We start from the raw sequence: 16,507 nt of genomic DNA on the forward strand, positions 1-16,507 counted from the left end.
TTACAACCGGTTTTATTCATAAAAAAGAGAAAAACAAAACAAAATAAAACTAAAAATAAATCTATCCTACAAAAATTAGAAGAATTCTCTTCTAAGGAAAATACATTTTGAGAATTTGTCCATTCACAGGCAGAGAATCTCTCCTGCCTGTTAAATCCTGCAACACAAAAGTCGATGGGCCTATGACCTCTACAATCTGAAAAGGACCAAGCCACAGCTTCTAGAATTTCGTATGTTTTCCCTTTTCTTCATGTGCCTTATCCCATTTTAAAACTAAATCTCCCATCTGAAAGTTTTTTCTGGTCATGATGTTTGAGTCGAAAGAGGATTTTATTAGCGCCTGGTGGTGAGCATGGGTTTTCTTAGCCTGTTCTCGTCGTTCTTCTAGTTCGATTATTTCCATTTGTCTTAATTGTAAGGAGGAAGTAGGTACTTCATCAATGTATTGTACTAAGGACAAAGAGGGAATGACTAAGTGAGTAGGAAGAACTGCTTCTCTCCCGTAAACTAAATTAAAGGGAGAAGTGCCGATAGAAGCTTTCTTTGTAATTCTATCTGCCCATAAGGCGTTTACCAGCGCTTTGTGCCAATTCTTTTGGTTTTGGTCGACTGTGTTTTTAATAATCCTGATTAGGTTCTTGTTTGTCGATTTAGCCAACCCATTACCTTGCGGATAGTAGTTGGCAGAATACTTCAGTTTGAACCCTCTTTTGAGCGCAAATTCAGTCATGGTATTTCCAGAAAAATATGATGCATTATAAAAAATTAAGGCCGTTGGCAATCCAAACCTAGTGATGATAAACTGATCTATGAATTCAATAATGTTTTCAGAATTAGCTGTCTTGAGAGGAACTGCCTCTACCCATTTGGTAAAATAGTCAGTTGCTGTGAGGATATACCTATGCTGTTTAGAAGAGTGAGGAACGATCTCACCTATTATGTACAGGCCCCATTGACTGAACGACTGCTCGATGTTAACCGGCTGCAGTGGCATGGATGACTTCTTTTGTTTCCCTGCAGCAGTCTGGCAGACTTGGCATTTCCTTACGTGATTGTATGAGTCTTTGAACAGCGTGGGCCAGTAATATCTTGCACGTAAGATTTTATGTGCGGTGGGTTCTCCAGCATAGTGTCCACTTGCTGGTCCATCGTGGAGTTCCTGCAAAACCTTTTCGGCTTCAGTTTTCTCAAGACATCTAAGAAGCACAGAATCATATTTTTTTTTAAACAGGATGTCATTTATGAGCTGGTATTGTTTAGCTTTCAATCTCAGGGCTCTCTTCTTGGTGTGATCCAGGTGAAATGGAGCATACCCATTCTTAAGAAAATAAATGGTGTCAGCATATAATGATTCTGCGTCGTTTAGGCTTACCTCATACGTGTGTACCTCTTCAGACGAGTTCTGAGGAATTTGCGATGCTCTAGCTAACATCTTGCAGAAGCCTTGACCTCTTACGATGTGTGCCGGCTTGAGCTCAAGGTCGTATTCTTGTAAGGCGGTGATCCAGTTCGCTCTCTTCTCGCCCACATCCTTCTGTATCAGGAGGTTTCTTACCGCTGGAAACGGTACTATGACTTTGGTATGGGCTTTTAGCAAGAAAGGTCTGAAATATTTGATTGCTTTGAAAACAGCATATGCCTGTTTCTCTATGTCCGAATAATTGAGTTCAACACCTTGTAAGTTCGAGCTAAAGAATGCGATTGGAGCTTCTACCTTTTCTTGATTCTCTTGAGTTAAAATCACGGCATAAGATTTTTCTGAGGAAAACGTGTATAAGATAAAAGGTTCTGAAAAATTTGGGGTTGCCAAAGATGGAACGTTGATGATGGCTTGTTTGATCAAGTTGAATGCTTCATGCTTGTCTAGACCCCATTTAAAGTTTGAATTCTTTTTTATCATTTTTTGTAAAGGAGAAATAATACGTGAAAAATCCGGGACAAACCTCTTTACAAAATTGATCTGTCCCAGGAAATATTGCATGGTCTTTTTGTTATGGGGCATGGATATCTAGGAAATTTCTTTGATTCTGTCAGGTTCAATGTGGATACCAGACTTTGACACTATGAATCCTAGCAATTTCCCTTCACTTAGTGCCAAAAAAGATTTTTTCGGGTTAAGTGAGATCCCATACCTTAAACATCTTTGAAAGATTTGTTTCAAATCTTTGAGATGGTCGTTTCGGTTCTTGGAGTACACTGTTATATCGTCCAGGTAAATCACTACCGATTTATTGACTAAACCTTTAAATGCGATGTCCATGGCTCTCTGAAAGGTAGCGCCGACATTGATCAGACCGAATGGCATCTTCCGATATGCGTAGGTACCCCATTTAGTTCGGAAGGTGGTTTTCAATTGATCATCGGGGTGTACCATCACTTGATTGTATCCTGAAAATCCATCCAGAAAAGACATTAACTCTGAGCCTGCTACTGCCTGTAATATCTGCTCCATAGGTGGGAGGGGAAAATTGTCTTTCTGACAGGCTTTGTTGAGATTCTGGAAGTCGATACAGATTCTAATATCTCCGTTTTTCTTCCTAACAGGTACCATATTGGATACCCATTTGGAATGTCTGACCGGGAAGATTATTCTGGCTCTCAACAACTTATTCAGCTCAGTCTTTATCTGATTTTCCAAGTTGGGGTGGATTTTTCTGAGCTTCTGCTGGACATGTTTCTCATTGTCAATCATAGGGATAGTGTGTTGAATGATAGAAGTGTTGTAAGTCTTCAGCTCATCGTAATTCCAGGAAAAAACGTTTTTGTACTGTCTCAGAAGGCGGATATATGCTGATTTTTCTTCAGGGGCTAGGCCCTGGCCTAGATTAACGTTTTGCGGCTTCTCGTCGGTTCCTAGGTTCACTGATTCGTAGTTCAGAGTTGAACTGTAGAGCTTGGCATTAGCCAACCTTTTGAACCGACTTTTCAAATCATATAAGTCTTCTAATTTGACCACCGATTTGGGTATAACATTATCAGTGCTACTTTGTTGTATTTGGTGATCATGACAGTCTTCGTCAATTATCTGGTTTGAGTAGGATCCTTCAGAGGTGAGGAAACTTACGATGTCTGGATCGTCGTTGAACACTCTCCAGTTGGTGATGTTGTCAGGGATGGACGGTTTAAAAATTAATTCTATCGAGAATCTATCTGGGCTAAAATCTTCGGAGGGAATCAGTCTAGAGGCTACGTTAGCTAACAGGTCTGTGCTCGCGTTTTGAATCCTTGGAATTGACGAGATGTTGAATGCTATGAAATGTGCAGTGAGATCTTGAACTAACGATTGATAGTGCTTTAAATGACTAGACAGGCAATGTATGGTGTTACGTACCTGTTTTACGACAATCTCAGAATCTCCAAAGACCTGAAGATACTTAACGTTCAATCCGATTGCTTTGTATAGGCCTTGAACCAAGGCTTCGTACTCTGCTGTGTTGTTCGTGCAATCGAACTCAAGTCTACATGTGAGCATAATCTTGTTCCCGTCCGGGCTAATCAGAACGCATCCTGCTCCTGCTCCCTCGTTGGATTTAGAGCCATCAAAATATAATTTCCAAAATAAAGATGTATTTACAGAATTATCTAAGAAACTAAAACATTTTGAGTTATCAGTTTGGGAAAAGTTTTCTACTTGGGACAAAACTGAATTCTCTAAGTAAGGTGATATGTGAGCATTGAAATTTCCGAGGAAAGAATCTACCGAGTAGTTGCCTATGATGCTGCTGTTGTATGCTATTGCTTCATTCTCTCCTTCCAAATCCGTCACTATGTATTTTTGGTGCAACTCTCGTTCAACCTTTATCTGATTTGGTTTACCATTGTATGGTAACCACATGTGCGACCAGTCGGTTGAGAAATATCCGTGGAGCTTCTCCGACCAATCCCTGCTAAGAATCAAACCATAGAACTCAGGGATATCAACTACTAGAATGTCGATAACCTGACACACTTTTGGGTTAGACGACAATCTTATGGTCACCTGATTAAGTTCACCAATCACTTCGACTTGGGATCGATCAAGTTGAACTATACGTACTGCAGATTTTTGAGGTTGCACATTCAATTTGGCACATATTGACCTGGGTAAAATATTCGTTGAAGCACCATAATCGATCAAGCAATTGTGCACGTTTTTATTGAAGATTTCATATGTGAGAAGAAAAGGAGGAGTATGAGATCTTGATCTTCCTCCAATCAAGGCGATGTCATTTGGATCAATCTTATTGATCGCGTTGGTTGGAGGCCTTCCCAGATTGTGGGAAGCTATAGCTGTAGGTAAAGGTGTAGTAGGCACGGCATGTAATTCTTTCATCATTATTTTCTGTTGATGTTTCAATTTGCTCAACTCGTACAGAGTGATATTAGCCCTAGTCTTTTTCATGTCATTGATGATGTTATACTCCATCTCATCCGACACTATCAGTGTTCTTGATGGAGGCGATTGATCTGATTGGACTGGGCTAAATTGGGTCGCTTTAGCAGTTGTCTTTTTTGTTGCGACCTTATCTTTTGTTGCAGGGCTTGCGCCCTTTTGTTTTGGGGTAGTTTGGGGAGGATCAAGTTGATTTTTGCTTCGTGTGCTAACCGGAAATGCTTCTTGATCCTCTTCTTGTGGGAGGATGAAATCCCACATTCCTTGCAGTTCCACCACTTCTTCATCGTCGGTCTGTGTCTCGATGATATTCTCTTCTTCTTCTTCTTCAGATTCAACGTTTGAGACAACGTTGGGTGGCTTCGTCTCCATGGGAGGGTTTCTTTTAAAAGTCCTGAAAGGCTTTCTTGAAGACGTTTCTGCTACTTGTTTTCTTATATCAATCATCTCATTGGACATGGCCTTTAATACCTTTTGTAATCCTTCCATATCGAAAGGATCTTTCGTTTGCTTCTTCTTGGTGTCTTCTTTGAAAGAGATCTTCTTAGATTTACGTTCTTCAATTGCAGATCTCTTTTCAAGGGCTAATACGCGTTTTTCAACTGCTAACGCCTCAGTTAAGTTTTCAACTAAGTTTATCTTGCTTGCCCTATCTAAGAAGATAGCCAAGTTAGATGGTAAGGCCGTGATGTACCATTCACATCTTACTTCCTCGCTGGGTTGTGAAGCAGCGAGGATTTTGTTGAGGATCTTATTGAACCGTAAGTTAAAGTCTTTAATGGGTTCTCTAGCCTCAGCCTTAAGATTAGATAGGTCATTGATCAATGTCGCCGTGGATCTGTCGTCACCAAACTTGGTGAGGAACTGACTTTGAAAAATGTCCCAGCTTGTGATGGATCCGGAAGGTAACGAAAAGTACCACGACCCGGCTGTTCCTTGCATTGTATAAGGGAAAAGCCGGAAAACAACGTCCTCGTTAGTAACTCCGTTAAGATTAACAGAAAGCATGAAATTATTGATATGTTCTTCGGCTAACATGCCTGCTTCTGGATTGAATTTAGGCAGCCATTTCTCAGGATGGGCCGGTATAGGGCTGAGGGGTGGAGGCATTAAGACCGCCCCAGGATTGTTCCATGGAGACTGGGCCATCGTTGAGCTGCGAGTTGATACAAGTGCAGAAGATGATCTCTGATGCTGAGAAGATGGAGATCTTACGATCTTCGATGATTGCGGAGGAAGGGTTGTGGAAGATGGATGAGTGATTTGAGGTGAGGATGTGGGTGGTTGACTTCGCAGTGAGGGAGTTGAAATGGACGAGGTAGATGAAAGAGTCTCTCTGTCAGACTCTGGAAGTGCTTTCCTTGCTCTTTTCCTAGTGGGGAGAGGAATTTCAGTTGGCTGGATGCCAAACTTTTCACTCTTCAATCTGGTCAGGGGATGAGCAGGATTGTACTGCGAAGTCACGCTGCCTTTAGATTTATCAGACTTCTGAGTAAAAATAGAGAATCCCTGGAGTTTACGAATCAAAGTTTGAATCTCAGGGGGATCAATGATAAGATGGTCTGATGTATTAGGGTGTATAGCAGCGGTGGATACCCGAGCGACTTCTGGTTCCGGGTTTAACCGTACCGGGGAAGTCGGGGGAGTTGGTGAGGGTGATTTGCTCTCAGAATGGTGTTTAGATTTTGATTTATGTGCCATTCATAGCTCGTGCCCTCCTTCTAGCGCCAGAAATGTTGAGGGCCCCGAAATCGGGTCGACAACAAGGGGGATACCCACCCGGTCCGGAACCTGGTTGGCGGCTCCTTGCCCGTTTGGAGTAGCGGGTCCGACTGGGGGTAATGGGACCAGTTTCCCAATGTGAGGGGTGTGTAGAGTTTGATGGTATTGATCTAAGGGTATTTTAAGCTAATTTAATTCTAACTTCTAAATTGACTCTATGTTATTGTAATCTAATGGAAAAACAATACATCTAGTCTACGCTAACCCGAGGTATTTTCTTCCATTATGCGATCTAAAAATATTTCGAACAATAGCTGGTAATAAAGATCATTCAGCTATTATAAGAATATAAATCAATGAAGATAAACCATTCTGCATAAAAAGTTAGGCAAAACAGTTGTGAACAGCATATCGCATAATTAGTTATTCATATGTCAAGCATAAACAAATGACTCCACCGTACAGAAGTGCCAAATGGTAATACACACATTCATACATTAACATATAAAGAACTCAGCTGCATATCACTTTAGGAATATAAGCAGAAATTAGCCAAGAGATAAAAGTACCATTTATGACTGATTTCACTAATAAACTTCAAGCAATAACGATTTATTTCTACTTGTTCTAATATCTGCTAAGAGTACAGAAGTGCAACATCAGTAACAGACATTAAAATGCAAACATAAATAAATCTCGATCCATCCATTCATCAAAAACCTCCTCCGAGGGTGCAAAAGTGCATGTTCCGAGGACAAGTTTTTTGACATATTTTCGGACCCTTCTCCAAATGCCATGAGAAGGGTTAAATACTACTAACTAATTAATCTTAATTACACAAATTTAGGGAACGGCTTCAAATGACCGCCCTTTTACTAAAAGCAAATTTACTTCTAAAAATCAAATCTAATTTCTAACCGTTTCTGTATCTGTTTCTTAGTGCTGTAAGCAATGCGCTGTTCGCCCTGAAAGAGTCGGCTGGTTGTCCTTTCCTTTTGTTCGAGCTTGAAAATTAGAAATGGCAAGAGCTGGCACCTCTTTCTGACAGACTAGAAGATATTTTCGAAAACCTTTCTCTAGCTGGGTGTATTCGCTGTGCGTACACTTAGCACAACCCAGGTTCTTTTCGAACTGATTTTGATGTTGCTATTTCGGTTTCCGGTCGTGCGAATGACTCAATGAGTTAGGAGTCACGCTGTATGGACAACCCCCTGTATCGAGAATTGCTTCCGTTCTTTGTTCCAGGCTTTTTTGGAGCGTCCTCCTTCTTTTGCGTTTCTCTTTCTGCTTTACCAAGTCTGAGCTTCAGGATCTTTTGCAAACACGCTGCTTTTGTGCGCCTTTGACTCTGAGTCTTGGATAGTCTATTCTCATCAGTGCCTGTTGGGTGATACTCTGGAATCCGCGGTTCTGCCTCACGTGGCATCTATTTGTGGAGGCATCTTCTCTCTGTTATCTTATTGGTGCTTTTCCCTTTTCCTTAGATGTTTCCTGCATATAGATTTATATCAGTTGCATGTCTTGCAGTTTACACAAAGAAGAAGGGAAATGACGAAAAGATTGAAATGAAAGCATTAAATTCTAATGAATGCGTAATTCTGACATTCATCATGACTTGACTCTTTGATAAATGCGATGCAATCATTTCTGGATACTCAAGCATGCGGTCATTAATTTCCCTTAAGGCACGCGCTCAATTTTGGGTATACCGTGTATGTCGGAGAATTCTTGCGATGAGTCTTTTCTGTGATTGGTATCACAGTATCGAGGGCTGCAATGTCATTAAGTGTTATCGCAGATCGTAGATATCGCAGATCGCAGATCGCTAATATCGCAGATCGCAGATCGCAGATATCGCAGATTTCATTCAATTGCTTATGCTGCTTCATGCGATGCTTGCGATGTGCGATGTCGCATATCGGCGGTCGGCGGTTCCTTAAGGTTTTCTTTTTAAGAGCGCTTTGAATGTATGCGACGCGATGAACTTCGCGTCGCTTCTTCGCAGCTTTTCTTTTCGCGCTTAGGAAACACTTCACTCTCTCTTCGCGATGCGATCAAGCCTTAGGGAGAAAAATACAAAAACTTTAACAAAAATATTTTTTGGATTTTTTGTTCAGGGTCCCCCCTTTGCTTTGTGTTATTGCTAATATCAAACAAAGAGGGGGGGGGTTGTTGGGGACCACAACACAAACTTGCGATAATACTGTTGGCTTATTGGGGCCTAACCCAGGTTCAGAAATGTTTTAGCCAAACAAATCCTGAAACTACCGGCCCTTTCGGCAATAGTCCGCGGAGCACGGACTGAGGTCTCATCCGAGGTAGTATGGGAGGGTGCTAGAACCAGGTCTCCGCACCCTAGGGATGTCTTGATGAGGTCTAGAAGTTCGTGAACCGATCCTACGCGCTCCGTTACTTCTGCACAACCATCTGTTCAGAGTATCTACCTTCGTGTGGGTTGGAAGACAAGAACGAATGCAATTTACCTTTTCTGTGCTTAATATTATTGTAGATCTTGAATTAACTTACGAAGGCACAATACTTTCAGTTACCAATTAACATAAACAGACATGCGTGCAATCATAAACCGTAAACAGATGCATAAACCAGAATACAGAACATATACACAATATTCCAAAACCAACTTATCTTTATTAATGCCTTTCTCCAGATACAATCCACTTCCTGCCCTGCGCACACAACTGCGGACTTTACCAAGCCTCTGCGCACACAGCTACAGAGCCTCTTCTACTACTACAACCCTCGACTCAGACTTACAGACTCAGAGCGAATATCGTTGTTAACAACCCATAACACTTTAGATCTTCTCTAAAAATTTTCCCAAAAAAATGCCTTCTACGCCTAGAGCCTTGCTCTTTATACATTCCCATGGTTCGTGGACCATGGGTAGGCTGACTCACTCTCTATTATTTTACCTTATTTTCGGGCGGACTACCCTTTGACTTGAATCATCATAACTCACTCTCCACGCACTTCGCGGGGCCTTTACAATACTAATATCCCAAAATTGTGGGCTTAAAGCCCCAAAACGCTTATGTGGGGGATTCGCTTCCCAACAGGCCCCCAACACAAACATCGTGACTCGTCCCGAGTCACTTGGCTAGTGCGACGATCTTCGCTCTGAGTCCATCCAACAACCTCTGTGCTTCGCAGACGTCTGTCACACATTCCTCTGTTGTCTACTGTATCAATTGTGCACAACGCTCTGGTGCATCGTTGTCAGAGGCGTCCTCTTGTATTTTCGCATATGTGTCCTGTATCTGGGCTAGCTTTCCTTCGATCGCGGTGGTGACTGTGAATGCTTCTTCGAGCCAAGGTTGGATGTGTGCTTTAAGCCCTGCTTCTTTTTGGCGTGCGATGTCCACCTGTTGTTTCAGATCCCGGGCCTCCCTTATCTTGGCCAATCATTGGGTAAGGGTGATTGTCTGCGCGGTTCCCCGAACATCGTCATAGGCCTGCTGCAATCCCCGTGCTTCTGTCTCTAACTACTATAATGTTGGGTCCTCTTGGAGTGAGGTGAGCGTTACGAGGGACTGGTCCAACAAGCTAGTGCAGTCTTGTATAGCATGCTCTATCTCTTTCAACCCCGATTGAATGGCACAGTGGCACTGTTCTTTGACTTCTGGGGTGTAGAGGACTATGCCTTCAGTCGCAGCTCTACGATCTGCAAGTTTAGCTCCAACTGAACGTTCACAGCCTCTTCCTGGGCCTTGCAGATTCTAGCTGCCAGTTGATGAATTTTTTCTGCGATGGGAAGTGCCACTGGCACAACCAACTTCGCAATGCTACTACAGGTCTCCTCCACTACCTGTTCTAGTCCCTAGTTTTGGGCGACCATGCTGTCACACTACTAGATGAGCTGTTCTAAATTTACCTTCTGCTCACTCAAGACGTGAAGAGTGCGGCTCTCCCTGGCATGAAGCTCAGCAGTTGCCCCATCCTGCAGCTGGTATAGGGTTTCTCTGGGAAGGGCGACCAAATTCAACCCCCAGCCCCGCATATCACCTTCGACTTCCGCTAAGATGGCACCTTCTGGTAACACCACAGTGTTCATTGTGCGTGCATGCAACATCTGCTCAACTTCGGCTACACTTTCCGTAAGGTGTGGTGTCATCATTCCTGGGGGCCGCACCTGTAATCCCTGCAACTGTGCCCTGAGCGCCCCCAACACAATTGTCTGCTCTGTCATCAACTCTGCCAGAGCATCCTTAGTGACATTGCGACTAGGTTTGCTACTGTCAATAAGGGTTCCTTCCATGGTCTTTGTTGTCTTTGTCTTTTTGTGCGCGGGTGGCTGCTCCTGGACGCGCGGCCTCTTGAGTTGGGTCAAGTTTGTTGTAAGGTCTGTGCATTCCTGTGTCTCCACCTCCCCCTGTATGTCCTGCTCCGTGGAAATTTCCTGGCCTTCCTCGGTCTCCTCAGTGGGCGCGGTTGTGGTTTGTGTCATCTGTTCTAGTGCTGCTGCCTCCGCCGCCTTCTGCTGCATGGCCACTTCCTGTTCCTGATGCTTTCTTTCTGCCAGCTTCGCGAGGCACAACTTGGTCTCCTTCTTCCTCTGTTGCACCGTGATCTTTTCCAATTTTGCCAAGTCCAGGGCACACCACTCCAGAGACCATGACGCCATTACTTCGAAGATTGCATCATCTGTGGCAATGAATGACAGCTTTTCCCATGCTCGGGCTGGATCCTTGCGCGCCCGGATATACAAGTTATGCATATCCGCCTTGAATTCTGCCACACTCTGTAAAGTGTTATATACCATCAGGGACAAGCGCGGCCTACGGTTGATCCACGTTCGTAAACTCACCTCTACAAATGTCCAAAATACCTTTATCTCTCAGATCCTTGCTGCGTCTTTTGTTGCCCAGAGCGAGGTATACCTCACGGCCTCGGGTATGTTCCGCTCCATGGTGGGAAACTAGCTATCTTCCAGCAGCTCCCCAGCAACCAACAGGATCGATAAGAGAAACCATGCATAGTGGAAGGTCTTACCCGAGTCCTGGGCTTCCCCGTAATTCGTCAGAAATTCATCACAGAGAAACTGTACCCAATTGAACTGGACCCCTTCTGCACACTGCTCCGCCAACGTAATTACCGATGCTGGCACATAGTCTGCACGACATTTCCTCATGAGCTTACTGGCCAGCAGCTGGGTGGCGACGTGCACCCCTCGATCCTTGATGCTTGCTATTACGTACCCTCGCTTCCTTTTCTCTAGCTTATATTTGGCCTTCATAGCTTCTGCGAGGCCCAAGTCGCTACTCTTTTTAGCGATGTTTGCGGGATTGCTTCCTTTAATGGGTAGCCACGAAATTCGATGAATTAAGTTGGCCATGATGGGAATCAACTCCTCCAGCCAAAGATACCCATCATGTACTAGACACAGTAGCTACCAGATGACAAAAATTGTGATAGGTGCGTGGTGGTAGTGGGGTATCCACCGCAGATGGAGTAACCTAGCCTTCTCCACACCTCACAACCATTTATGCTGTAGTAATTTCTTCGTAGCCAACTGTGGGAACTTCTCACTATCCGCGAGGTCCCAGTCTTCAAATTTTATATTCGGTACCCATCCCAGCGGCGGACCATCAAACCTTATGTCATCCGGAAGAAGTGGGGTCTAGAGCGCACTCTTCGTGGCCTCCAGGTCCTTCGGTATCTTGGTTGTCCCTTTCCACGGGGGAATGTAGGGGGGTAACTCTATCACTGAAGGTACTTGGGAGACATTTTCCACCTCATCATCCTGTGCCTCAATTTGGGCTATCAGGGCTTGCAAATCTTCCTCCTCCTTTTTTTTTTCAATGGTGACAACTTTTCCCTTCTCTATCATCAATACTTTACTAACTCTTGGGTTCCGTGGTGATACCCGGACCAGCCCCATTGGCTGTTTGTTTTTCTGTGGTTGCGGCGTATGTGGGGACTTCGGTACCTCTGCTGCCTCCCAGGCTCCTCCTGGGTCACCCGGGGTTCTGGGCTAACTCCCGTAACTCGTGTTAGTGTCGGTCTTGAAAGCCCTCCATCTGCGATCAAAGCTCTTTGCATTTGCATTAGTAGGTGTCTCATCAGTGTCAAATTTTGCATCCCGTTAGGCATGCCATAACCCTGATGGAGGAGTTGGTCTATTTATACCCCTCTTGGCTTTGCTGGATCAGGTCATATCAGTCATTAAGTTTTTCAAGCTTGTCTTGATTTGTCTTGAGGTCAAAGTCCTAGGTCTAGGGTTTTGGTCATTTATCTCTGCAAGGTCATGTCTTTGAAAATCCATGAGTACTCAGCAAGCCAGAGGGAGGATTGTAAACATGTTTCTTCGATATTTTTATCTTGTACAGTGAACTTTCACCTTGGATTTAAAAACTATGTTTTTAAAGCCAAGGTCATTTTCTCAGTTTTTGTAAATAAGTGATGAAATTTCAAAAGTCTTCAGCGGACAAAATGCAACCCTGGTCCCCTTGCCAAGATCCCTCAGATGATCTACCTGCAAAAAGAATCAAGTCAAAGCACTCAATGAGTCAAATTCAGGATAAAGGAAACCAAAAGTCAGTGTTATAAAAGTGTCAAAGATAAACTTTAGAAAGTGGGTTTATGAATGAAATTTTTTCAAATGAAACTTATAAAAGCCCAAATTTCCTCCTTTCACTCTCATTGTGCATCCTAACGCTTGCAAGAGAGGTTTGAGAGAGTGATTGAGAGAAAGGAGCAAAGGCAGAGCGATTTCGGGTAGCAGAGAGGGGCGCGACCCGTCGAGCCAGGTGCGCGACCCGTTGGGTGCGCGCGACCCGTTGGGTGCGCGCGACCCGTTGGGTGCGCGCGACCCGTCAGAGGGTCTCCCACAGTTCAAAAAAACAATGGGCGCGACCCGTCAGAGGGGCGCAACCCGTTGGGCGTGGTGCGCGACCCGTTGGACTGTCTTGCTGCAAACTTCAAACAAATTGCCCAATCTTCCTCCAAGTCATCAAATTTGTTCGAGGTAGGCTCTTTACACATCATTTTTGTGGTTGGTGATGAATGTAAGCCCTCATGCTTGTATTTTAACCTCAAATCATGCAAGTGAAAAGACATTATATGGCTGCAATGTTAATGAGCAAACTGTGCTAGGGTTTGTGTTGTTTCAAGCTATTTTTTCCTTTGGTTTGTTTCCCTCCTTTCCCTTTCACTCACACTTATATGTTCATCTCTTTTCCCATATTATTTTACAAATGAAATGCAAATCTTTCCCCATCCCTAATCACTAAAAATGAAAACCCTACCCCTCTCCCAAAGCATCAAAAAACAAAATTCAAAACCCTAGTTTCCCTCCACCATATGCATGTGTAAATAACAAAAAGTGTTGGTAAATATGTCAACATGTTTTGTGCATGGTTTCCCTATTTCCCCTATTAATACATGTATGCATATTCCCATGTTCACTTTCATACATGTTTTTTCCCATATGCAATGATCTTTGCAAATGATTTCCCAATTATAAATATGTATTCCTATATGCATAATGATTTGCAACATTTCCCTTAAAAATTCCCTGTTATATTTATATATTCCCATTCCTTGTTAAAAGATCCCTCCCCTAACATTTCCCTCATGTTTTTTTCCCCCTTGAAACAGCATAGAGTTCAGCACTTTTTGCAGGCAGAGACAGCAGTTCAGCTTGTCCACTTTGCTCCTAAACCATGTCAGAAACCGAAACTTATGAGCAAAGTGATGACCATTCATCATATACAGAGGTTGAGGTACAGAGGAGGCCTTGTAAGGGGGGTAAGGGTGGACATCATAAGCGAGAGGAGCCCACCTCTTTGGCAGAATTACAGGCCTGTCCTATGGCAGTTACTTGTTTTCATTACATGTCTTGTTATCAGTTTTGTGAGAGGATCTCTCGGATTCAACATCACAGAGAGTTGGCCCGCCTCTTTGTTTTACATTTGCATGATGGACATGTCAATCTAGCAGGGGTAGATTTTACATTGACACCCGAGGTGATCTCACATGCTACAGGGATACCGAATGTTGGTGAGGTGTGGCCTAAGCGCAAGTTGCTAGATACTGTTCACTTTGAGCCCTATGTCCGACCACCATTCATGAGACATTTGGCGGGTGTTTTTCCATTCAGATTTCTCCGGAGCGAGTATGCTCCCATCATGAGGCTTATTATGCACTATTTTACCTGTGAGGGCAGATTTTCACAGGTGTACTCATATCACATTCGCCTCTTGATGCACTTCACCCGAGTAAGGACGATGAACATCCCGATTTTCTTCTTTCAAAACATTCAGAGGATGGTGCCCATGTTGCAGAGGAAGACCCCGGCCCAGCAGTACAGGAGCCTATGTCATTATGGTTTGATTCAGCTCATAGTCTTGCATCAGTTGACTCAGCAGGGCATCTCATGGGAGGAGTTCATTTCCCGTGAGTTTTTCACAGCACCACCCCAGCCACATCCAGAGGTCATTCAGGAGGAGGGAGGACCATCTCAACAGCCTGATATTCCGGTCACTCGACATGTTAGTTCTTCACCTCAGCTCACTTATCAGAGTGGCCAGAGGGCCTTATTTGCAGCAGCCAGGAAAGTACTATCTCCACAGCAGGTGGAAGGGGTCTCGCCTTCGTCATCAGCACAACGAGTGTTATCTCCACATCAGGTGGAAGGGGCCTCGCTTTCTTCACCAGCACAGGTACCACAGAGGGGCAAACAACCCATGATTCATGAGGGTCCATCAGGAGTTCCAGACACTGAGATGATTGATCTTGAGGCCAGTTCTCCTAGCCGAGAGGCAAAGGAGATCATTCAGCATCTCAGGGCTGAAAATGATGTTTTGCAGAGGAGACTTGAGGGTGCCCAATGGACTATCACTTACCTGGAGCAGCGGAACAAACAGTTGGAGGAGGAGAAAGTACTTGATGAGTTATGGAGGATTCGTAGTGACCGAGTCTTGAACCGAAGAAGACCCGGTGATCCATTGCCTGCTGACCGAGAGTCTATGCTCATCCAGGTGAATGCACACTTAGAGAGGCTGTTGGCTAAGGCCAACCAAGAGAAAAAGCTACTGAGGAATATGAAAAATCATTATTGGGCAAGGATGCATGTATGCAAAGCCAAAATGAAAGTGTTTCAAAGGAGGTTGACCGAGGCTCAAAAACGGAGAAAGAAGCCAAATCCCCTCCGTATCTTGGCTGAGGCTTCACTCAAGGATCATGGCACTCATTAGCCTAGCCACAGCTCAAATCCCAAAAAATTCTGAAAATTTTGGGTAATTTTGGCAATTTTTGGAAATTTACAGGTTTTGGCTGCTCAACGGGTCTCACCCCCCGCGCGACCCTTCATCAGGGCAACTTCTTTTTGCAAAAACTCAGCATTTCTGGATTTTTCATGCAAAGTTACATATGCCTGTGGATGGACTTGAGTTTTTATGGAGTTTTGGGCCTCCAAAAGGTCAAAATACATGCAAAATTTGACTTTCTGCCCCTTTTTTGAGTTGCAGAAACCAGTCTTGGGAGAATGAAGTTTTGACAGGGCAAATTACCTCCAAACTCAAAAATTCCAGTTGGGTTGGAAAGTAGACTCACATACCTTTCTAACAAGCCCATTTTGGCTCAATTTGGCCACCTGAAAGTGCCTCAAACAAAGCTCCAAAGGGGCGCGACCCGTCAGGCAGGGGGGCGCGACCCGTCAGGCAGTTTTTGCCAGAATTGACTTGTTCAGCCCAGAAAACGCAGTTTTGACCCAGTTTGACTTTTTGGGGTGGAAGATGATTATCTTTGATGTAATTATTGCAACTCTAAGACACTTTTACTCTTGTTTAACACTTCTAGAAGATTCATTCATGTAAAGGGTAAAAATTGAATGTATGAACTGGTTTCCAAGTTTATAGAGGCAAGTTGTTTTGATTGCCTATTTTCTAGTGTCTAGTTTAGAAGTGGTTGAAACATCTCCTAGGATAGTGAGCTCGACCCATGGAGGCAGGGAAAGAGGTTAGATCATCTATATTATGTACTTTCTTGCTCCTTTTCATGGTTGGACTCTTGAGGGAGCAGCTATCATTGTATTATTCACTGTATCTCTGCAATTTTTGGCTAAGGAAGACCAGGGTTTTGCAGTCCTCTTTGGGATTCTTGTGGACTCATGTGTTGATGGTGTGTTTCTCAACGTACTTGTAAGCTTGTTATGTGATTCATTTCCTTTCTTTTACTTCTGCACATTAAACAAATGAAGTGTTAAAGTAAGAATTCATGCCTGCCATGCTCTGCTTTTAAGTTTGTTTAATTTCAATGTTTTCTCCTGTCTAAAGAGAATTCAAAGTTATTGTTTGCTCTCTTTAGCTCTTCATCTTTCATTCCTGACCATCCACTTCAGTCAAAGGCATCAACACTGTCTCCTACCTCGCCCCAAGGAACCCCTTGCAGAAA

Source organism: Pinus tabuliformis, chromosome X, assembly GCF_031772625.1.
Source record: "Pinus tabuliformis cultivar Carrire ecotype Pingquan chromosome X, CPIR1, whole genome shotgun sequence".
Lineage (NCBI taxonomy): Eukaryota > Viridiplantae > Streptophyta > Pinopsida > Pinales > Pinaceae > Pinus > Pinus tabuliformis.